Genomic DNA, 23,901 nt, shown 5'->3' on the forward strand with positions numbered 1-23,901 from the left:
AGTCAGAGGAGGGGGTGATGACCTGAGAGAACAATGAGAGGTCTAAGATCTGAGTTCTTGGTGACCATGAAGATAACCTTTAGTAAAGTCAGTTATGGGAAGAGATGAAATGAAAGGAGGTTATTGCTAGCTGGAGGGATTTAGCTTTCTTGGTCATACATGTGGAAGACTTGCTAGCTTAACTGAATTGGATCCTGAGTATGATCTCCCTTGTGTGAAGGTGAAGTGAGGTGAAAGATGTTGGTCTTGGAAACTGAGGAGGTAGATGAGCTGGAAGGCCAGGATGTTTGAGGGAGCACCACCAATTACATTTGAGTATTCTAGTGTCCTGTACATGCTTGTGGCAGAGAAGAAGATTGTGACATCCTTACTGAAGACTGAAAAATGGAGGGTCTGAACCCACGTGGTTAAATGCTACCATGATAATAATACTAATACTAATAATTAATAATTAATCCAATTCTTATTTTGTGACACACTATACGAAGAGCTTTATATTTATTGTCTCATTTGAGACTCACAACCCCATTGGGAGGTGAGTGTTATTAATATCCCCATTTTATAGGTAAGGAAACTGAGGCAATCAGAGGAAAAGTGACTTGTCCAGGGCTTCACAGCTAGTAAGTGTCTGTGGAGGAATTCGAACCTGTCTTCCCGACGCCAGACTCAACTTTTTCTGCTGTGTCATCAGTTGCCTGTACTTCACTTGATACAGTGAAATTTGGAAGAGAAGACATTGTCAGTGATGGCAGCGGGGGGTGGGCTGGGCAGCAATAACAGGCAGTGAGGAGCTTTGTCTACTCCTCCTCCTGGGCCACTGTGTTGGGGCTGGTGAGAAGTTCTATATTCAGTATTCATTTAAGAACTGAGATATTGTAATCCAGTGAACCCCTTAGATGTATCTTCATTCTTGGTATTTTGGAATACTTCTGAAATGGGTCTTTGCCCCCCTCACTACATATAAACAAACAAAAACACAATCTGGGATATTTAGAGGACATTGTGGTCTAGTAATTTATTCTGCCTTTTCAGAATGTTGTTGGGAGGCTGTTAGTATATCATTTTCTATGAAAGAATCACAGGACCCAACAGTGTAAATTCCTGAGCATCATGATATCAAGGTTTTAAAAACAGGACTTTTTTTTCTCCCTTCCTCTTTTGTTAACTGTAACATGTAATTCTGGCATACATCTCCTCTCTAAATAGTATGCTTAATATCTAGATTTTCTGATTATCATTTAATTCTTTCACTTACTAACAACACTGATGCCTTGTTATATTTCATTAAAAACAAGACTTTGGTTTCCTATTTTAATCCAGTATAATGTCATCTGAAGCATATGTGCCTCATATTCTAGGCCTAGGGTCAACAATGGTTAAATTTGATTGTTAATACAATTGGTAAGTCCCAAGACCTTGTGATTTTTTTTCTTGTTCTCAGAAAATGAATCATAGTCTCTGAAGGGACCTCGAAGAGAAACAGTCCAACTACTGAACCCTCTCTGTTTCTGCATAAAGACTTCAAAGAGGGCTTCCCCAATATCTCTAGGGGAAATTTTAACTGTTAGGGAGTTTCTCCATTGCCTAGTGCAATGGAGAACAAACTGGGTTGGTAGACAGAAGACTTGAGTTTGGATCCTGGTTATTATATTTAATACCTAGTAACCTTGGCCAAATCAATGACCTTGGTGTCCTCATCTGTCAAATGAAGAGTTTGGACTAGATAATGGTGATTAAAGGCTTCCTTCAGCTTTGGGTCTATGTTTCATTTGCCTTTCCCTTTGGGGAAGCCCTCTTTGAAGTCTTTATGCAGAAACAGAGAGGGTTCAGTAGTTGGACTGTTTCTCTTCGAGGTCCCTTCAGAGACTATGATTCATTTTCTGAGAACAAGAAAAAAAATCACAAGGTCTTGGGATTTACCAATTGTATTAACAATCAGATTTAACCATTGTTGACCCTAGGCCTAGAATATGAGGCACATATGCTCCAGATGACATTATACTGCATTGAAACAGGAAACCAAAGTCCTACTCCCTACTCCCAACCTGTGACTCCAAGACTCCAAGAATCAGTACCTGTGCAGTGGCCGCACCTTAGTAAAACCATCTCAGCAGAAAAGCTAGACCAGTTTGAAAGTAATTTTTGTTCAGTCATTTCAGTCGTGTCTGATTCTTCAGGACCTCATTTGGAGTTTTCTTGGCAAAACTGCTGGAGTGGTTTGCCAATTCCTTCTCCAGTTCATTTTACAGTTAAGGAAATTGAGGTAAATAGGGTTAAGTGACTTGGAGAGAGTGACATATCTCCTTACTATCTGAGGCCAGATTTGAACTCAGGAAGATGACTTCAAGCCTATCACTCTATCCACTAGCTAGCTGCCCTATAACACAAAAGAACTTCTAAGGAAAATTCTGGTCTATGTTGACCCTTTCTGAGTTCTACATCTGTGGAAAAACTGTTGTGTACTGGAATGTCTGCATCAGAGTAGATGAACAATTCTGTCATTTCACATGTAATTACAACTTGTTTTCCCAGGCTTTTGAATAAAGTAAAGCTTCCCTAACAACCACTAACAAATATTTTATTAAGAGCCTACTGTTTCCCAGACACTAAGTTAACATGTAAGGATACAAAGATATGCAAAAATAATCCTGATGCTCAAGGAGCTCATGATCTAAGACTCACATTGCTAAGCTTGTCTTCCAGGCTTTATGAATTCTGATGATGTTTGTCTTCATTCTTAAAGAACATGACATTAGGGAAGTGATGTCATGACAATTCCATGAATTGGAATTGATTGAAGGGAACTGTGTTAGGTCACCAGCCTCATTTTCTCCTCTAGAGCCATCTGGGTCCAATGGACCGATATGGATCAGGAGGTGGCCCTGGATGTGAGGCAATAAGTGACATGACCAAAATCACACAGCTAGTAAATGTCTGAGATCATTCTGAACTCAGGTCCTCCTGGTGTCAGGGCCAGCACTCGACCCTCTGCACCATCTTGCTACTAAAATTCCAAGAGGCAGTTAGGCACCAGTCCTGAATTTAGAAAGACTCAAGAATTTAGAAAGTTCTAATCCTGCTTCAGATCCTTACTTGCTGTTGGGAAATCACTTAAATTCTATTTGCCTCAGTTTTCTCATCTGTAAAATGAGGATAATAATAGCACCCATGGTGTTCACAAAGGGGTCTGAATACACCAGGACATCCTGAAGAATTCTAGAATTGATTGTGCAGCATGGGAGACCCTGGCCCAAGACCACCCAGCATGGCGTGCCTTCATCAGAGAAGGGGCTGAGCTCTATGAGCATGGCAGAATGGGAGCAGCTCAAAAGAAATGTGATACTATTTGTGCCTGACCTGTGGTAAGCATTCCAAGCTGGTATTGGTTTGATCAGTCGCAGTCAGACACCCTGCAACTTGTCTCTAACATAGTAATATCATTTTGGTCTTTGATAATGAAGGACAAGCACCAACCAGCAGATGTTAGATAAATAATAGCTATTAATTAGCTATTTAAGTAAGCTACCTGCCTCTGCTTATCTTAGTAGGTGTTCATTTTCAAAAAAAAAAAAGGAAATTTTAAAAATTCTGCAAAAAATGTGAAATTGATCTTAAAAAATCTCTTATTTTTCAGTGACTTTTTTAACTGTCATTTTCCCCCAGACTAATAAGATTGTATGTTTGGGTGACTTTATGACTAATGGGGAATGATTTTTTGTATTGTAGGTAATTTAGGAAAATAATCTGTGTATTAGTGTTAGAGAAATTCTAATAGCCGTGCAGTTCTCATAATAGCATTGGCAATGCAGAGATCTCATTTAAAAAAAAAATATTTACAAACTGCTGCATTTGTCAAGAACAAAGGTTATCTCTCTGTTAATGTCTCAAGGGAATGTCTCAAGCTAATGTATTATGTATGCAACTCGTATAAAAATCAGTTTTAAAAGGTTTCCCTAGGTCCTCCTATAATAATGCCTACTGTATATTCCTAAGAAATTCAGGGTTTCCATCTAAATGTATAGCTATGACAGTTTTTTTAACCTTTTAATTCATCCACAATTTTTTTCAAATCCATTGACATTTCTTCTTGTATCTGACATCAGTGATATCTCATTGATGTGGGGACTCCTTTCAAAAATCTTGATCCCAGGCTCATCCATGTTTTCTGTAAATCTGCCACCCAGTATTTGCCCAATATTCTTGGCACCTTCTTCTAGGCCTCTTGACATGACATGAATCCTCATGGAGTAGAGCCATTGTTGGTTGTCCATCTACTCTCATGTCTTGCTCTTTCCATGACTAGTTCACATTATATTCAAGCCATAGTTCTCTCCATGACACTACCTAAGCTTGTCTTCAGCCAACCTGTGATCAACTAAAAAGAAGGTCACAGATAGCATAGTGCTATCTGCCTGCCATTCTATTTTGTGGTATTTGCTATCACTGGATTTTGGTCTTCAGAATCCATTAATAATCAAAATATACAATAATGGAATCATCATGAGAGAATTTTGGTTTTTGCACATTTGTATTCTTTTGAGAAAAATGTTAAGCATTTCTTCATCTGAGTTGCCCAAGCTGATCTCCATAATTAATATAGTGCCCCCTTCTTAAAATTACACATTCACACACACACACACACACACACACACACACACACACACACATATATTGTGAACATATATATTTAATCTAGGTATTGTATAAATGTGCACATGTCTCTATTTTGTACATAGGTCTATATATGTGTAAATATGTGTGTAAATGTAGGTGTGTACATGTGTGTATGAACAAATACAATGTGTAGATGCAACTCAACTTCAAGAGGGCACTAGTAAATTGTTAGATCTCATATATGTATGTGTGTGTATGTATGTATGTGCATGAGTATATAGGTATATGTGTTAGATAACCGTATGACCATGTGCATATACATCCAGATATATGTAGCTATGCCACCCATAAGTCTACCATATTGTGTAGATACATGTGAATTAACAGATATGATGCAACTTCAAGAGAAGGAAACTAATAATAAGGTTGGTTCACATGTAGATGTGCGCACACACGTTCATGGATGTATGTGTGTTTGTATACACACCTGTCCATGTGATATTCTCCAATAGAATGTAAACTCCCCGAGAGCAGGGATTCTTCTTTTTTGCTTTCAGTGCCTGCCCCGATCACTCAGTATCCCTTAAAATATACATAGTGTGATAACCTTGCACATGAAATCTCTGTAAAATACTTTGTAAAACATTAATGTCTGTTATTCCTACTTTATGAGAAAACTATCCTCTTTGGTAATGAATGATGGGGGAACATTAGGTGGACTTAGAAAAGTGAATGATTCAAAATTGGGCTTAAAATTGTGACAGAGGAATCTGTACTCTTTAAAAATAATATAGCTGTTTGACTGGCAATGAGAAGGACAGGCAGATATTACCGTAAAAGACAGACAGAATCACTCGGAGCAAGGATTTGCTGCCAGGGACAACCTCTCCATACATTGAGAATTTAATAGTTAGCATTTTAGCTTATTCCGTTTTTCTAAGTACTTAATGAAGAGCCTCCTAGGCACTAATTTCCAGGCCATCCTAACTTTATTACTAAAGTTTATCAAGCCGTAAACACACTCTTGCTCTCTACTGTCGTGTTTTTAGAAAGCATTTTATAAAAGGTGACATCTGGCAAAGAGGCAGATCTATAAAAATCATGCTGGTGGATGTAATGTCAGTTTTTCTGCCATCCTCCCAGAAAGAGTAATATTATTTTGACACACACATACATCCCCACTGTCAAGCTTCTATTTTTATCATGAGCTTACCGCACATATCCTTAAGCTATACAAAACCTTTGGGCTAATGTAAAGAGTGACATTTCTGCATATTTATTATAACACTTATTTTAGAGGTTGACTTTGCCCAGATAGGATTTCTCCAAGTACAATGTCATTTTCATGACAATAGGCATTTCTGGGAACTCTAGGGTTTCTAGGTGAGCTGGAGAAAGGTCAACTCTGGAAGGACAAGTTAAAGGTAGTTTAACTTAGACTATCTCTTGGTTGCCCTTTCTGATTTTCTTTTAGGTTCAAGAGCAAGCAGCTTGAACTCCTAATATAATAGTGATTCTAGAGGATGTGTAGGAAAATGAAGTCTTTTACCTCTTAGAGACAGATTTCATGCCATGGCAGATATGCTGGAATTCACTGGAGTGACCACAACCACCAGTCAAATGAGATAACATTGAGGCAACTAGGTGGTGCCGTGAATAGACCACTGGCCCTGAAGTCAGAAGAACAGGAGTTCAAATCTGATCTCAGACAATAATTATCTAGCTGTGTGGCCTTGGGCAAGTCACTTAACCCCATTGCCTTGCAAAACAAAAACAAAACAAAACAAATCAAGTGAGATAGTATTCAGAAAGCACTTAACATGGTGTCTTGCCACATAGTAGGTACTTAATAATAAATGCTTATTTGTTGATTATTATTATCACTGTCTCCTCTTGCTCAGTGGAATTCCAATAGACATGATTGTGGAAAAAAAGTCATGGGCTAGCTGTGATCCTTTTATATTTAATGTTCTGTTTCCCTGAAATTAAATTTAATATTGAATTCAAATAGATAAAAATGACCACTTTTTTGTTAAATTAATATAATGATAATCATCACAATTCATCTTTTACTCTCTTAAATTATCTTTAGAATTCTCCAATAAAAAGTAGATGATGAGAATGATGATGAAAATGATGATGCTGAAGAAGATGAAGATGAAGATGATAGTAACTGGATATATAACATAAGTTAGCCTAGCACACAGACAGAATCACAGAGATAGCAAAGGGTTTCAATCAGGAATTTTAAAATGGTGTGTACTTGGTGTGGTTGCCTCTTGAAGAAGGTTGATTTGTTTTGTTTTGTCTTTCTGGATCAATGTTCATGTTTGGTTGATTATTGGTTTGGTCTAAAATAATGTTCCAATTTCAGTGCAGTTGATTAATTGAATTCTCAGGTGTGGTTAGGAGTCTGTATTCATCTGCATGTGCCACCTGCCAAAGTAAATAAAAGTACTCTAAAACTAGGAGTCTGCAAGGTTCCAGTTCCCCTTCTGATTTAAAAGTTTGTTTGGCTTTGAAAGAATTGCCTCACTTTTCATTGCTATACTAGCTAACTTTGAAAGACTGTACTTAGTAAAGAAGGTGCTGACCTGCCCTGGTGGAGGGACTTTTCTCACTTGGGATCATTGAAGTCCCTAGTCTAATCCCCATCCCCTGACTTGAAAAATGCATCTTCGGGTAGTTTAGGGATACTAGTGAGCAAATGAGTTTAGGAATAATAATAGAGAGAAAGTTGTTTGTCCTTCCGGTTTAGCCAATTCCTTTAAGACTCAATTCAAATCTCACCTTCTACAAAAGGTATTTTCTCCCCCCAACCCAGGACCTTCTCTCTGAAACCACTTTCCTTTTACATCTTGGACAGACGTATTTATTTGCAAATTGTCTGTCCCATTAGTCTGAGTTCCTGGAGGAAAGGGGATGTTTTTGCATTTCCTTGTCTCCCTACCATAATAGCTGCTATATAGTAGGTATTTAGTAATGATTGACCCTGTGCCTGGCCATTCTTGTTGTTTAATTGATAGGTATTCAGATGTTAAACTTAGGGAATTTGCAATGACTTATTGCAAGAGTTTTCACTATTGCCCTCCAGAATCTGCCTCAATTAGTGATGGTGCCTTGCCACATTAGTGAAAATTGTGAATTTCTAGTCCAAATTCCGAATACACCTGTGGGAAACAGAGCCACCTGGAGAACTTAATTCTCATTCTCTGGCTTCCTTTTTTAGCTTCCAAAGTATTATAACTTTATTTTTTAAAGGAAGTTCCTGTCCCTTAAATTTCTTCAGCCTTGTGGGAACTTGCTCGTCCATAAACTCAAGCCAGGTCCCAGTTAACCATCAGATTAATGGCAGCTCACATTTCTGACACCCCTGCAAGCCTTTTGCTTCCTTCTGACTTGGAGATAATGAATTTTTCCTCCTCTCCCCAAAAGGATAATTTAAAAAAATCCTCTTTCTGTGATAAATCATCTATCTGAGCTGTTCTCTTCTGGGAGGTCTCTTTGTAGAGATCCTTAGCAAGAATCCTGGGCAGGGATGCTGCTGCCTTCACCCAGGTTTTAAATGAGAATGACTGCAAATGTTTATTCAAGCTAAATAAAGCCAGTGGTAAAGCAAAGCCTTTTAAACTATTCTGCCTCATTTGAACATGACACTGATGTAGACAACTTGGGAAAATAGTGTGAGTACACAAAAAGCGGTATTATCTGAGCTAGCAAAGGGTTTCAACACCAATGCACAAAACTCTCTTGAGCTGAGCTAATTACTGCAAACTCCCTGAGCATCATTTGGGTCAAGGGCGACGCTTCATTGGGAGTCTTAAACACTGTTTTACATCTCCTGGCGAGAACCTGGGGGAGCAAGGTTCTCTTTGGGGCTGCTAACTTCAAAGAGAGATTGGGATTCCAAGCATCTCCTCCCACATTTCTCTGTTAATTATTCAAAATAGGCACTTCTTCCCTTCCCTACCCTTCCCTCCTTCCTTCCTTGCTTCCTTCTTCTCTCCCCTCCCATACCTTCCTTTCCCACCTCTCCCCCTTCCTTCCCATCACTTCCCTTCCCTCCCCCTTCCTCCCTTCCTTCCTTCCTTCCTTCCTTCCTTCCTTCCTTCCTTCCTTCCTTCCTTCCTCTTTGATCTTTTCATTCATTTTCTCCTGCTCTCTTTCTCGTTTCCCTTCTTCTTTTCTTTTTCACTCCTCCCTTCCTTCCCCTTTTCTTCCTTCCTTTCTTCCCCTTCCTTCCTTCTTTCCTCCTTCTTTCCTCTTTGATCTTTTCATTCATTTTCTCTTGCTCTCTTTCTGTCTCCCTCTTCCTTTCTTTTTCACGCCTTTCTTCTCTTCCTCTCTCCTTCCCTTTGTCAAATTCCCTCTTCTCCTTCCCTTCTCTTTCCTTCCCTTCCTTTCCTTTCTCTTCTCTCCCTACCTTCCTCTTTCCTTCCTCCTCCACTCTCTCCTTTTCTTCCCTCCCAAAACCAAAATCAATTTATATAAGTTCTTACCACAATAATTTTCAGACTCTTCCACATAATTGTAACATTAAAAGACTTTGTAATATATAAACCCAGACATGCAACAATATTCTTGGATCAAAGAACGTTGTTTGCACTTATAAGACAATCCATTTGTATAAATTGCTAGGGAGTGGAACTAAATATACCAAATATACCAGACAAAGCTTAAGTTATGAATTATAAAAAAACCTGAATTTGTTTTTCTCTCCATCTCAGCCTCTGGAACCACTGCCTAATGAAGATTTTTCTCAGTGATTCCTCATGGGTTCCTGTGTGGGATTTGTACATTCTATTTTGCTGTGTCCTCTGCATTTTCTCTCCTAATGATGTTGTTCACATCTCCCATGGATTCAATTCTCATCTCAAGAAGTTGATTTTCAGATCTATACATCCAACCCTAATGTACTCTCCTGGGGTCCTAAGGCTGCACTTCCAACTGCCTCCTGGACAGGTCCACCTGGATGTTCTCCTAGAGGTGTCTCAAACTCAAAATAAACTTGGCATCTTTGCCCTGAAACCTATTTTTCCTCCTGTTCACCATTCTTTTAATCATCCACTTTTACAACCTGGGATCACCCTGGATTCTTTCTTCCCCAAACTCCTACTTCCAAAAAATCTCTCATGATCATCCCCTTGTTTTCACTCACAGTTTAGATCTTGATTACATAAAGTTGAGTTTAATAGCTCTGACTGTTTAATTAAGATAGGACCCTCTTTGTACTATCCTCTGACAGATCTCCAACCTCTTCTGAAATACTTATTTTAAAAAATTGAAAAATAATGGCATCAGGCATAAACTTACCTATGCATTGGTTCTTCTCTCCATCCATTTACACAACTATCTACACACACACACACACACATTCATAGATACAAATATACATATAAATATAGCAAAAAAGTTTTGTGATTTTTGTTTCCCCTTCAAGTTAATGGCAAGGTAACCAAAATTTAAATTGTGAATTGATTAAAATTTTTTGAATGGTTACAGCTATTTTTGCATTTTGTATTCTTGCATAACTGTCCAAAGTATGCAGGGCATTTACTGCTTCGATATGGGCATTGTACCCCAGCATGTAGATTTATCATTGGAAAGACCAATAGGAACATATCACAACAGTGTTGGCTAAGAACAGATATAGAGTTATTATAGTGAAGCTCAGAGACGAAACTATAAGCTGCTTGAGGGAAGGAACTATTTTGCTATTGTCTTAATATTCTAGTCCCTAGAATATTATCTGGCACTTGATAAGAAGCACTTTAATAAGCATTTGTTAAATTGAAATGAATTAAAATATAACCCTTGGTTAAACAAAAGCTTGGAACAGAAAGGAGGGAGACATTTAAATATGAAAAACCATCAAGTGTATGGAGGAGTTATTGTTTTTGATAGAAGTTATTTTTTAAGTTATATTGATGTCTTTTATTTTTACATCATAATTCTTTCCAGATAGATCCACCTCCAGACCTCTCATAGCAAAGTGAGAGAAATAAAAAAACAGCTTAGCAAAATTAGCTTAGACATGGATTGTACCTAAGAACAAATGTAATAAAAACCCTGACCAGGCCAGGAGAACGCATTTCTTCATCCCTTCCCGGGGACAACAATTGGTCTTTATGGTTACACAAGTTGTTGATGATACACACAAAATGATCAGGCATTTGCTAAGACACAGATAGAACCCAGTACTCTAAAAAATTTGCAGCATTCCACACAAAGCATTTCCAACTGACTTTCATGGTGATGTGGAGGCATATAAAAGCTGAGAGTTGATGAGGTCCTAACATCAATTATCTCCACACTAGAAAAATGTAAGCACTTTTATTTTGTTTTATTTTATTTCCCCCCAGTTACATTCAAAAAGAAGTTTTAATATTCACTTTTAAAACTGCAGTTCTGAAATCTCTCTTTTGCTCCCACCCCCAATCCCCCTCATTGAGAAAGCAAGTAATTTGATATAGGTTAAAATTGTATAGTCGTGAAAAATAACGTGAACACTTTTAGTATTATCTCAATTTTGACACCCTGTGGAAAAGCTCCAGTCACTGTATCCTCACCATGGTTCAAGTTGTTGTAAAAAGTCAATGAAATCATAGGTATGTTTTCTCATTTGATCTTCACAACCCTTTGAGGTAGGTGCTATCATCCCCATTATACGGATGAGGAAACTGAGAGTGAGAGAGGTTAAGTGACTTGTCCAGGGTAGTCCAGCTTGGAAGAGTTTCAGGCTGGATTTGAACCCAGGTTTTTCTGACTACAAGTCCAGCTTCCATGCCCAAGACCACCCAGTTGCCTTTATGCAAAGCATTCCAAATAAAGCAACTGTATAGATGTGGTTTTATCTGCATGGACTGGTATATGGATTAGAAATTCTGGGTCTCCTGGGGACCTTTTTCCTTCCACTAAATCAATTCATAATGAAATTATTTCTTCCTTAAGAGTAGGGCCAAGGGGCAGCTAGGTGGCACAGTGGATACAGCACTGGCCCTGGAGTCAGGAAGACCTGAGTTCAAATCTAGCCTCAGACACCCTAGCTGTATGACCTTGAGCAAGTCACTTAATCCCATTGCCTGGCAAAAACTAAAACAAAAAAAGAGTGGGGTGAATAGAGATCCTACTCCTACATCTTCCACTATGACAGATTCCTTCCCATTCAGTGGTTCAGCAATGGTGATCTTTCCACCTCTCTGAGACTTGGTCTTCTCATCTGGAAAAAGAGATTGAATGGATGATCTGGAAGTTCCTTCCAACTCTAAAATTCTACATTTTAATGCTATTGAAAAAGAGAAAACCTTTCATTCCCTTTCTTTGAGACTGTGCCATACAGAAAATTTGCTCTTTCCATTAGTCTGCAATCTCCTAGAGAGTGGGTTCTCTTTCCCCCAGTTGCTAGCTCTCTTCCAACAAAATCACTTAACATCCAAATTGTATAAATCTATAAAGATATATTTTGCACAGACACATATACAAAGACACACACACACACACACACACGATAAAATCCACAGGTCTGGCTGGAGCAAGGATTTCTTTCTTTCTTTTTTTCTTTTTACTTTGTTTTCTTTTTATTGCCAGTGCAAACACATAGTAGAGGCTTAATAAAGACTTCTGGATTTAACTCATTTTTCCCCCTATCAATTTATCCTTAGAAAAAGACAGACAAATAATGAAGACTAGGCACAAGCATAGGAAAGAGACTAGACCTTCGTGGCTGCCATAGCTTGAAGGGTCTCTAGTTAATGAAGATTGGTCAAAGGAACTGGGAATGTTTGGCTCAAAAGAGACATGATTTAGGGGAGGGAAATGAGAGCAATCTACAAGAATATGAAATGTCATGATTTGTCTCTCTTGGCCCCAACTGGGAAAATGTCATGGAAGCCCAGAGACAGAGATGAGAAGGGGACAAGGCATGGGGGACAAGCAGGGAAAATGCTAAGAGTCAGGAGATGGAATTTTGTGGATGAGGAGCATGTGAGATGACTTGAATAATCACCCTTGGCTTTACCAATCCAGAAAAAAAAATAGCACAAAGGTCATTTCAATTCAATGGGATTAATTTCTTCTACACTTGAGAAACTCCCAATCTCCCTTCCTCGGTGGATGACAAGGTGATAGGGAGACTTTTGAAAAATCATTCCATGCCTCTGGGCTTCAAATATTCCTTGTGTAAAATGAAGGGTTTTAGACAAGATGATCCTATAGGTCCCTTTTAGTTCTGTATCCCACATCATTATCACCAGTCTTTACATATAACTCCTATTGTACTAAATTCTGTACAAATATCTCATTTGATTCTCATAATAACCCTGGGAAATTGTGTTATTTCCATTTGACAGTTGGGAAAATGAAGGTAAATGGGTTCAGTGACTTGCCTAGGGACACACACACACACACACACACACACACAAAGTCAACTGATAAGTGTCTGAGGCTAGATCTGAATTCAGGTCTTCCTAGTTCTAGACCTAGCATCCCATGATGCCAGCAGGGACCTGGAGGAAAAGCACAAAGTGGGGCTTCTGTCAAGAATTATGAGTGGAATTCAAAAGGAAGCTCCTTGAGGTCAAAGGCTGTTTCTGCCTTTTCTTGAATCTCCAGAGGTTAGCACAGTTCCTTTTTATGCAGAAAACATTGATACATGAGAGACTTCAGAGGATGAAATGGCTTCTGGGTCTGGTCTGAAGGAAACTTTGTGGTTCTAAGAGAAAATTCTTTCCTTACAGAATGACCTTTAAGTAAAAAACATCAATAGAGAGTTTACTTTGTACCCAAAGACCACCGCCCCCCCCCCACCAAAAAAATCATGGTGGAGTTAATGGAAATGAGGCAGGATTCCTGAAGAGAATTGTACCTGGTAGGGGCAATAATTTCTGGAAAGAACTTTAACACTCCTGAGGTGTGGGGGTGGGGTATAGGAAAAGTGCTGTTTTCCTTTAAAAAGTTAATAGACACACTAGTGGGTCCCTTAGGAAACTGGTGCTGTATCGTTAAAGCTTCCTATTTTGTTTTTCTAATTAAAGATGTCTAATTAAAGACTCTCCTCTTCACACTCACATATATGTAACCCTGAAACTCTTCCTTCATCTGGGTTGATAGGGAGATAAGACTTGTTCTCTTCCCCCCAGTTGCTAGCTCTCTTCCCACAAAATCACTTAACATCCAAATTGTATAGATCTATAAAGGTGTATTTTACACACACACACACACACACACACACACACACACACACTAAAACCACAGGTCTGGAGCAATAACAAATTGAGGATATGAGTGACTGTCAAATTGCTACAGGATCCAGAAAAGCGGGTGGTCCCAATGGACAAGGGATAAGGCTTCATGAAGGGACTGCGTCTTAGGTGTTTGCTGGGCCTTTAATGATAGTTAAGACTTAGGTTTTTGTGGCTAACAATTTATATAAGTTATTGACTACCCATTATGGGATACTGTTTATGATAAAGAACAGAAGCCAATCAGCATGTTGGACTCTTAAAGTGGTGGGGGGAGTAGAGTACAAAGAGGATAAATGTATGAATCAATGCCTTGATTTTTACAGTTGATATATCAGAGAGAGCCATAGACTTGGGGTGCAAATCTAATTTCTAATACAAGTTATGTGAGTCTAATGATTGTATTTTGAGATCTCTAAAGTGCTTTACATATATTATCTTATTTAACCCTCACAGCAATCCTGTGAAATAGATACATGATTTTTCCTGTTTTACAGATGAAGAAACTTGATTTGCCCAGATCACTGAGCTAGTAAGGACCTGAAAGAGAATTTGAACTCAAATCTTGACTCCAAGATTAGTGTTGTAAATCATAAGAGCCTCCACCTTATAGCCTTGTTGTGAGAATCAAAAAAAAGAGATCTGTCAAAAGTTTCACAAGCCTTGAAGAGGGATAAACAAATTAACCATCATCTTCATCATCATTATCTATTTTCTTCTAGTCAAGGATTCTTTATAAAATAAGATAGCATTTTATTTTTCCCAACTATAGATCAAGAAATTTTGATCATTTATTTTTGCAAGACTGAATTCCAACTTTTTCTCCCTCCCTCCCCTCTTCTGAATACAATATTCAACTTGATATAATTTATATTAGATTAGGTATAATTTATATTGTATCATATTTTCACATATTTCCCCTATTTCCACGTATTTCAACTATGAGTTGTGGAAGAAGAAATAGATCAAAAAGGGAAAAACATGAAAAGGAAAAAAGTAACTGAAAAAATATACTTTGCTCTGGATTTGGGGTCCATCAGTTCTTTATCTGGATGGGATAGCATTTTCCTTTGTGAGTGCTCTGTGTGTGTCTTGGATTATTGGACTGCTGAAAAGAGTTGGGTCCTTCATTGTTGATCATCACACAATATGGCTAACATTGTGCATCTTCTTTTCTTGGGTCTACTCATTTCACTTTGCATCAATTCATACAAGTCTTTCCAGGTTTTTCTGAAATTTTCCTGTTCGTCGTTTCTTATTGCGTAATAATATTCCATTATATTCACATACCACAGATTGTTTAGCCACTCCCCAATGGATGGCATCCCTTTAATTTCTGGTATTTTGTCAGCACAAAAAAAGTTGCTATAAAATATGTTTGAGCATATTTTATGATCGCTTTGGGATATAGTAGTGGTCTTGTTGGATCACAGGGTATGACAGTGTGGTGGCCTCCAGTTTTCCCACATCCCTTCCAACATTGATCATTCTCCTTTTCTCTTATATTAGTCAATCTGATAGGAATGAGTTAGAGTTGCTTTAATTTGCAGTTCTCTAATCAATAATGACTTAGGATTTTTTCATGATTATAGATAACTTTTATTTCTTCATCTAAAAACTGTCTTTTCATATTCTTTGACCATTTACAATAATAATGATGTTTGTCCTTCATTCTTGAAGAAGAGCATGACATCAGGGTGTGATGCCATGATAAGCACACCAACTGAATTTGAGTGCTCAGTGATCAACCTCACTTTCTCCTCCAGAGACATCTGGAGGAGCGACAGGATATCAGGGAAGCCTGGAGGAATTTGCATGAACTGATGCGTGAGATGAGCAGAGCCAGAAGAACACTGTATACTCTAACAGTAACATGGGGGTGATAATCAACCTTGATAGACTTGCTCATTCCATCAGTGCAACAATCAGGCACAATTTTGGGGTATCTGTGATGGAAAATACCATCTGTATCCAGAGAAACAAGGTAGAGTTTGAACAAAGACCAAAGACTATTACCTCCAATTAAAAAAAACTTATTATGTAATTTTACTATCTCATACTTTTTTTTTCCCTTTAAAGATATGATTTATCTCTCATCACATTCAACTGAGATCAATATATACCATAGAAACAAAAATAACAGCAAAAAAACACCAAAGTCGTCTGGGTCCAGACATGGATCAGGTTGACTGGAAATGGCCCTGGATGTGAGGCAATCATGTTAAGTGACTTGCCCAAGGTCACATAGTTAGTAAGGGTCAAGTGTCTGAGGCCAGATTTGAACTCCTGTCCTCCTGACTCCCAAGTCAAATCTCTATCCACTATTCCACATAACTGCTCTTTTGACTATTTATCAATTGAGGAATGATTTGTATTCTTGTAAATTTGAGTCAATTCTCTCTTTTTTTAAGAAATGAGGTCTCTAGGGGCAGCTAGGTGGCACAGTGGATAGAACACTGGCCCTGGATTCAGAAGAACCTGAATTCAAATCCAGCTTCAAACATTTAACTGTGTGACCTTGGACCAGTCACTTAACCCCATTTCCCTGTAAAAAGCAAAAAGACAAAACAAAAAGGAAGAAAGAAAGAGAGAGAGAGAGAGAGAGAGAGAGAGAGAGAGAGAGAGAGAGAGAAAGAAAGAAATGAGGCCTCTATCAAAGACATTGTAGCCAAGGATTTTTAACTTTTTAGTGTGTCTTAAAGCCTTTTGGCAGACTGAGGAAACTTAGAGACTCTTTGCCAGAATAATATTTTTAAATGATTAAAATAAATTACAGAGGATTACAAAAGAAATTTATATTTAAATACAGTAATCAAAATAAAATTTAAAATATTAGTTGATCTCAAATTACCCTTTCAGTACTTATTGGTTACCTGTATTAACACTTAGGTTGTTCATTGATTATTCATCCTTTAATATTTCCCTTCCTCTTTTTCTGAGCACAAATTATCTGAATGACATCCCTCACCCACTAATTAATAATAGCTAATAATGATAACTAGAAAATAATGTTTAAGGTTTATTAAAAACTGGGGCAGCTAGGTGGCACAGTGGATAAAGCACCGGCCCTGAAGTCAGGAGTACCTGGGTTCAAATCCAGTCTCAGACACTTAATAATTACCTAGCTTTGTAGCCTTGGGCAAGCCACATAACCCCATTTGCCTTGCAAAAACCTAAAAAAAAAAGTTTATTAAAAACTTTATATGATCCTCACAGTTACTCTGTGTGGCATTATTATGCCTATTTTACAGATGAGAAAAATGAGGCAGAGAGAAGTTAATAGACTTGCCCTGGGGGGGTGGCTAGGTGGCCACAGTGTATAGAACACTGGCCCTGGAGTCAAATCTGGCCTCAGATACTTCATAATGACCTAGCTGTGTGGCCTTGAGCAAGCCACTTAACCCCATTGCCTTGCAAAAAACCTTAAAAAAAAGAGAGAGAGACTTGCCTGGGTCATATATCTGGTGGGTATTTAAGGCAGGATTTGAATGCAGATCTACTTTCTATGGCCTCCAGTGCTTCTTGGCCCCTGGGTCATCATTGGAAACACAGTGCACCCTAATGCTGCCCACTGTTGGTCTATACATAGGGTCTTGGACTTGAAGCCATTGGCTCTCTTCCCCTCAAGACCTCTTCACTGTCCTCTGTCTCTGAGGAGCCCCAGCCCAGACTCGGGAGGACAGATGCCTGCTTTCTATGCAAGGAAGGTTGGGCATCACATGTTTCTCTCCTGGGAGCCTTCCCTTCCCACCATCACCTTTGGTAGACTTGATTTATTAGTGTGATAATTGACAGTTGTTTCCCTTTCTAAGTGATTGTTTTGTAGTTCTATTATGTTCTGTCAGGCAAGAACATACAATTAATTACAAATAAACTAAGCATTAATTTTAGATTCAGGAAAGAACTCTCTTAACGTCTCTGCCCTATTTCCCAGAGCTCCATAGGAATTCTGATAACCAATCTGGCTTACTTTGTGTGTGAGGTGTCCCTGACTGACTGGAGGCAGTGTGCCTCTGAGATGCCCAGGCCTGGGCCACTAAGGAAGGGCCTGGATCCATGATTTCATTACCATTAACTATTCCAGAGTGAGGAAACTCCTTCTAGCCATATGGGTTAGAACTTATTTTGTAGCTTTGTGATGGCTTCTGATTTTAGGAAACAGAATGCTGACAAAGTTTGCAAAGCCCCTTTCCCACATTAGCCAGTGACTGAATGTTCCTGCTTCAAGAACAAAGTCCTTCTGTCATCGGCTAGCGGGATCAATAACACTGGTTTTGAACTTGGAGGGGGGGATAATGGTGTAAATCCCTTCCCTAACACACCTCTGAACTTCATTTTCCTCTTTTGCATATTGGTGTTAATGATCTCTCTGGTGTCTGTTATGAAAGGTAGTTTGCCAACAATGAACTATTGGGGAAACTGGTGTGCTTTTATAGAAGTGACCATAAAAGGAGACAAATTTAGAGCAAAGAACATGGGACATTGCCTCTGAATTTGGAATCACTAAATAAAAGAAGTTGTACTGATAAAACTTGATGATAAAAAAAGAAAGTGTTCCTTGGTGTCCCTCCTGATGTTTGCAGGAAGGACCAGCTCCAGGCTTCACAGGGCAGTGCCTCTGAACTGAATCTAGAGGCAGAAGACCCAGTTTGAGATTCTACCTCTACTACTTACGAACTTTGAACCACTACAACTTTTGAGGGACTCAGTTTCCTCATCTGTAAAAATGAAGATATGAGAGTAAATGACTTCTTATATCCTTTCTGATTCTAAATGGTCCAGCATGGTACCAAAAAAAAAAAACCCCAACAGCAACCCTAAGTTCAAAACCTGGATTGATTTTTTATTCCCTGGGTACCCTGATCTCCCCAGTTTTCTTATCTGTAAAATGAGGGTGTTAGACTAATAAGGAACCTCATAGCTTAGCAATCCTATGAAATCAACCCCAAAGAGAAAAAAAAAGGTATGAGACCTACTCAACATTGTTCAATGTGGAATCCTCTCAAACCCATCAAACTTCTGAAAGAGGGGAACCCCTAAATGAAAGCAAGGACCCTGATTCTCTTGGGTGAGATCCTTGAAGGTTAAAGACAGATTTTTTTTAATAGCCTTTGTTTCAAGCCTAGTATCTGGCACATCATTAACACTTGTCTATCTTGTGTCCATATTTTCTGCTCCTTCAGAGCAAAGACTGTCATTTGCCTTTCTATGTATCTCCAGTGCTTAGAAATAACCTCCAGTACTGGCATATAATAATACTTAATAAATGCTTGCCAATTGCTAGTCCTTTTTAATGAATCTAACACCCCATTAAATACAGTTTTTAGGTCAATCTGTAGTTCCTATCTGATGTTCTTATGGAAAAGGGAAGAAAGGTATCTTATCCAATTTTCCTCCAAAAACCTGGAGCCTGCTTTTAAAGAACACCCACTATGATGATAAAAGAAGCTGCAACAATGAGAAATGGGTCATAATATGTCTCTTGGTTGCAGAAGAATGACAAGCTGTGGTTTCCATAGTTCAGATTTGAGGACAGAAGCCAGGAGCCCACTATCAATCAACCATAATATTATCATTAATATTGATAATCCTAACAATATGCCTCAATCCTTTAACAATCAACAGTTCACAGGTTTTTTTTAAACAGAACAGGAATGTTTAGAATTTCATCTACATATCTGTAGGACAGCAATCCATGATTCCTCAGAGTGGCTTGCTCCCTCCATTGGTTCGGACTGTAGTTTGTGTATCACTCTACCCTCACCAAAAAACAATTTCATCAAATCCCTGGCAATGAGCTTCTCCCACTTTAACTATTTTGATTTTTTAAATGATAGATATATCATACATCTCTGGATCCATATTCAAAGCTATTCTGGCTTAATAGAATGGAAGGAAGCTCCTTGAGGTCCAAATAGAATGTAAGCCCTTTGTGGATATTTTGAGGCTCATTTGTCTTTGTCTTCTTGAAACCAACACAATGCTTTGTCCATAATAAGAATCTGATAAGTGATTGATGAGTTGAGTCAATATTAATATTAATCATTTCAATCATATTGACATTAATTTAAGAAATATTTAATATTCCTTAAAGTAATAGGACTTGTCAGAGGTTGTCTTTCCATTCAATTCAATTCTAAAAGAATCTTTTATTTGCAAGATACTAAATGAGGAGCCAGAGCTACAAAAACACAAATGAACAGCTCCTACCCTCAAGGAGCTTACATTCTGCTAGGTAGATGGAACATTTACATTTTCTTATTAATGTAAATATATATATATATATATAATATATGCAAAATAGTTATATAGTGGTTTCCAGGGAGCAGAGAAGAGACTGAGATAACTGAGATATTACCAATATATGAAATGCAAATCTTTTGGGAAACTTGAATCATATAGGTTGGAACCTTAAAAATGTAAGAGGAAAAGACATGATCATTGTGGAAAGACAGTCTAGACCAGATGGGGAAAGGATTTACTGTAGAGAAGACCACATTTAATCTTTAAGGAAGATACAAATCTGAAATTACTTGATCAGAGAAATGCCATGGTCAGACCTGAGCTTTAGGAAATACTACTTCACTAATATGGCCTGGTTAAGAAAGGAGAATCAAGAGAAGGCAACAAATGAACAGGAGAGGATTTGGGGGGAGAATCTTCTACTGTATTACCTTGAAATTGCTGACATAGTGTGACATATTGACTTTATAACACTTTTGGTTTCATACTGGGAGTTATTTACCTTATAAGCTACCCAACAGGCTGGAAACACAGCCAAGAAATATTTCTTGAGTTATACTTCCTACTCCCCTATGTAGGTTGAATGATTCTGAGAAAGTACAATTCGGAATGGCTCTCAGAAGGTTGAGGGAAATCAGTAGAAATGGAAGGGAATAGAAGAGAATGCAGTTGGGTGACCTCCCAACCCCACTAACATTTAACAGCTTGCAAAGAACAAAAAAGAAGTTGGCATCTTTGGGTGCTCAGAATCAAGTTTTCATTTCCATCCTTTGCAGTACACAGATTGTGTTAATAATTTTCCCCCAAGATTTTATTTCCATAGAGCTATGACACCAGAAATCATATACTTTTTTAATATTCCATTTTGAACTTTTCCTTGATGAAAATAAAACTTCAATCACCAAGGAACTATCATAGGATGCATTTAGTAAGAAAATATATTTCCAATTTTTTAACTTTTGAGTTCATGTGTTGTAATGGCTTTCTACCAAGGTCTAATGGCACTATTTACTATTGTTCTGATTTAAAAAAAAAAAACGAAGAGACCCAGAGAGAAAGACGGACAGACCAACAGAGACAGAGAAATAGAGAGAAACAGAGGTACAGAAAGATAGGGAAGGAGAGTGACAGAGACATAGACAGAGAGAAAGAAGAAAGAAGAGAAAAAGAGATGGGGGGGGAAGGAAGAGAAAAATGAGAGAAAGACCATGCAAAAATTATATATTATTTTCCACAGCTGTGCTCATGACGTCAGGGAACATGAGGCTGGGCACTAACGTGTTGGGTAAACCCTTGAAACTCTTAAAGGGAAGATATGGACAAGTCTTATGATGAGTAGGCAAGGATGGGGTGCTATCTGACTTGTTGGAAGGGATCCCCAAATCAGAGAGACCGCAAGTCCTCTGGAATGTTAAAAGTATTCATTTAACATTTGTATATTTTATGACTGGAAAGGCCTCCACATAAATCAGAAGTCCATTGTATTCCATTTTGTAAGACACCATCATCATTAATTTATTGTTAAGGGCAAGCTTAGGCATCACATACCCAAGAATATTCTCTTTACAATGGCACAGCTTTAGGCAGTTATCCCTTGCTTCCTTCTAGATCAGAGATCAGCAAACTATAAGCCAAGAATCATATTTCTTTTTTTTTCATGATCTAAAAAGGCTTTTTTTACACTTCTAATTAAAATAAAATTTTATTTTAAAATGTAAAAAAAAATTTTTTTTTTTTTAGCTCAAGGTCCTAATTGGTTGTAGACAGTTTTCGACTCTTAATTTGCAATTTTTACCAAAAAGCAGAAATAATTTGTGGTCCTTTATAAATGACAGATTGGCAATATACCACATCTTGTCTCATGTAGTAGGAGTTAAGAATATATATTAGCTACATGGCAACAATTCAGAGTCCCTCATGGATTGGAAGCAAAAAACAAATCTAGTGATAATTTAAGATGTTCCTTGTTCAAAGACACTGTGGATTTGGAAATCTGATTGCAAGAAACAATCCTTCTTTCAGTTCTTATATATCTGGCATGTTAAACTCAATGTCTGCTCATAAGATGCTAAGTATTTTGGATTTCCTTCACTGGGTATGATTGACAAGGCCTTTTTTTCCCCCTTTTAGAATACATTTAGCAGCAATGTTTCTCAGTTATTATGCCAGTTTATGTCTATCATAACGAGAATATTTGTGCTGTTGTAGGGGAATGTACCTTTAAGATGCATGTGGGGAGGGGGAGTTGACAGCAAAAGGAATGTTATAGAGACAGAGAGATAAGGTTTTTAGTATTCTAGAATCTGAATGTGACAACTAGCAAAAATAAGTCTAGAGTGACCTAGGAAGAATCACTGAATTTCAGTGACCAAAGTCCTTCTACCAAAACTTAAAATTGCATTAGTTTTCAGTTGAATCATTTTGAGCTTGTGGTCCATTAAAACCCTCAAATCTTTTTCAGATCAACTTCTATTGCCCCTCCCTTAGAATTGATTTTTTTGGTGCCATGCATAACGTTACATATTTATCTCATATGAGTTGAGTCAATATTCATATCTGACATTCTCTGAGAATCATTCATCTAAAAATCATAGATTTGGGACTAGGAGTGATTTTAGAGATCATTCTACCTTCATCCTCTTCAATTTGCCATCGATGAAGAAAATGGAACCTAGGAATGTGAAATGATTTACTTCAGGCTGAGTAGGTGGTAGGTGGCAAAGGTGTCATCCATACTCAGCTCCTCTGACTCCAAATCTGGTACCCTTCTCCTATTTTTAATACCTCCCTCAATATCTTTTGGAATCCCAACTTGATCATCCTATGTGCTCTATTCCCCCCCAGTTTTGTACCATCTACAGATTCATTAAAAGCTAAAGTAATCCTTTACAGCTTTCATCACTCAGTCCTATTATTGCCCATCAGGTCCCAGCTGCCAGGGTAGAGGCAATGGTCTGTCATAAGATATATCATTTGTGATACTGGTCACAATATCTTTCTACCCATCCCAATATGCACCAACACATATAATTGTTTAAAGTATTACACACTATAAATATTAACTCATTTGACCTCCACAAAAACTCTTGGGAGATAGAATGACCTGTCTATGGTCATATGTGGCAGATCCAGTACTTGAAGCCAGGTTTTAGTTCCATCTCTCCTTTTGGTCTCTCATGCCCCAGTTTATTGCCCTGCCCTAGCATTCCTGTTGATCTAATCTATGACTGTCCAGTGACCCAGTAGAAAATGCCTGGGAGGGGGCAGCTAGGTGGTGCAGTGGATAGAGCACCAGCCCTGGAATCAGGAGGACCTGAGTTCAAATATGACCTCAGACACTTAATAATTACCTAGCTGTGTGGCCTTGGGCAAGCCACTTAACCCCATTGCCTTGCAAAAACTAAAAAAAAAGTATGCCTGGGGCAACTAGGAGGTGCAGTGATAGATAAGAATGTTGACCTCCCTTGGACACTTAATTAGCTATGTGACTCTAAGCAAGTCATGGAACCCCCTGTGCCTCAGTTTCCTCATCTGTCAAATGAGCTAGAGAAGGAAATGGTAAATCTTTCCAGTGTCTTTGCCAAGAAAACCTAAAATGGGGTCATGAATCATTGGACATAACTGAAAACGACCAAGAAAATGCTTACTGCTTTAGGAATTTGGGTTAGATTTGGAAATGAGCCGTCTTCAAGGAGAGCCTGTCACAGAGGGTTAATGGCCTCTGAATGACATTTTGTTCTGCTGTTGTTTGAACTGGTGGAAAAAAATGGATCCTTGGCATGGGGTTGTTATCCATTATCTGGGT

General features: G+C 38.2%; 1 protein-coding gene across 4 annotated transcripts in view; it reads left to right on the plus strand.

The window, feature by feature from the left end:
• FHIT (fragile histidine triad diadenosine triphosphatase) overlaps positions 1-23,901 on the plus strand; it is an 896,014-nt gene that overhangs the window by 353,092 nt on the left and 519,021 nt on the right. The window lies entirely within an intron of this gene.

This window comes from Macrotis lagotis, chromosome 8 (genome assembly GCF_037893015.1).
Source record: "Macrotis lagotis isolate mMagLag1 chromosome 8, bilby.v1.9.chrom.fasta, whole genome shotgun sequence".
In the NCBI taxonomy this organism is placed as follows: Eukaryota; Metazoa; Chordata; class Mammalia; order Peramelemorphia; family Peramelidae; genus Macrotis; species Macrotis lagotis.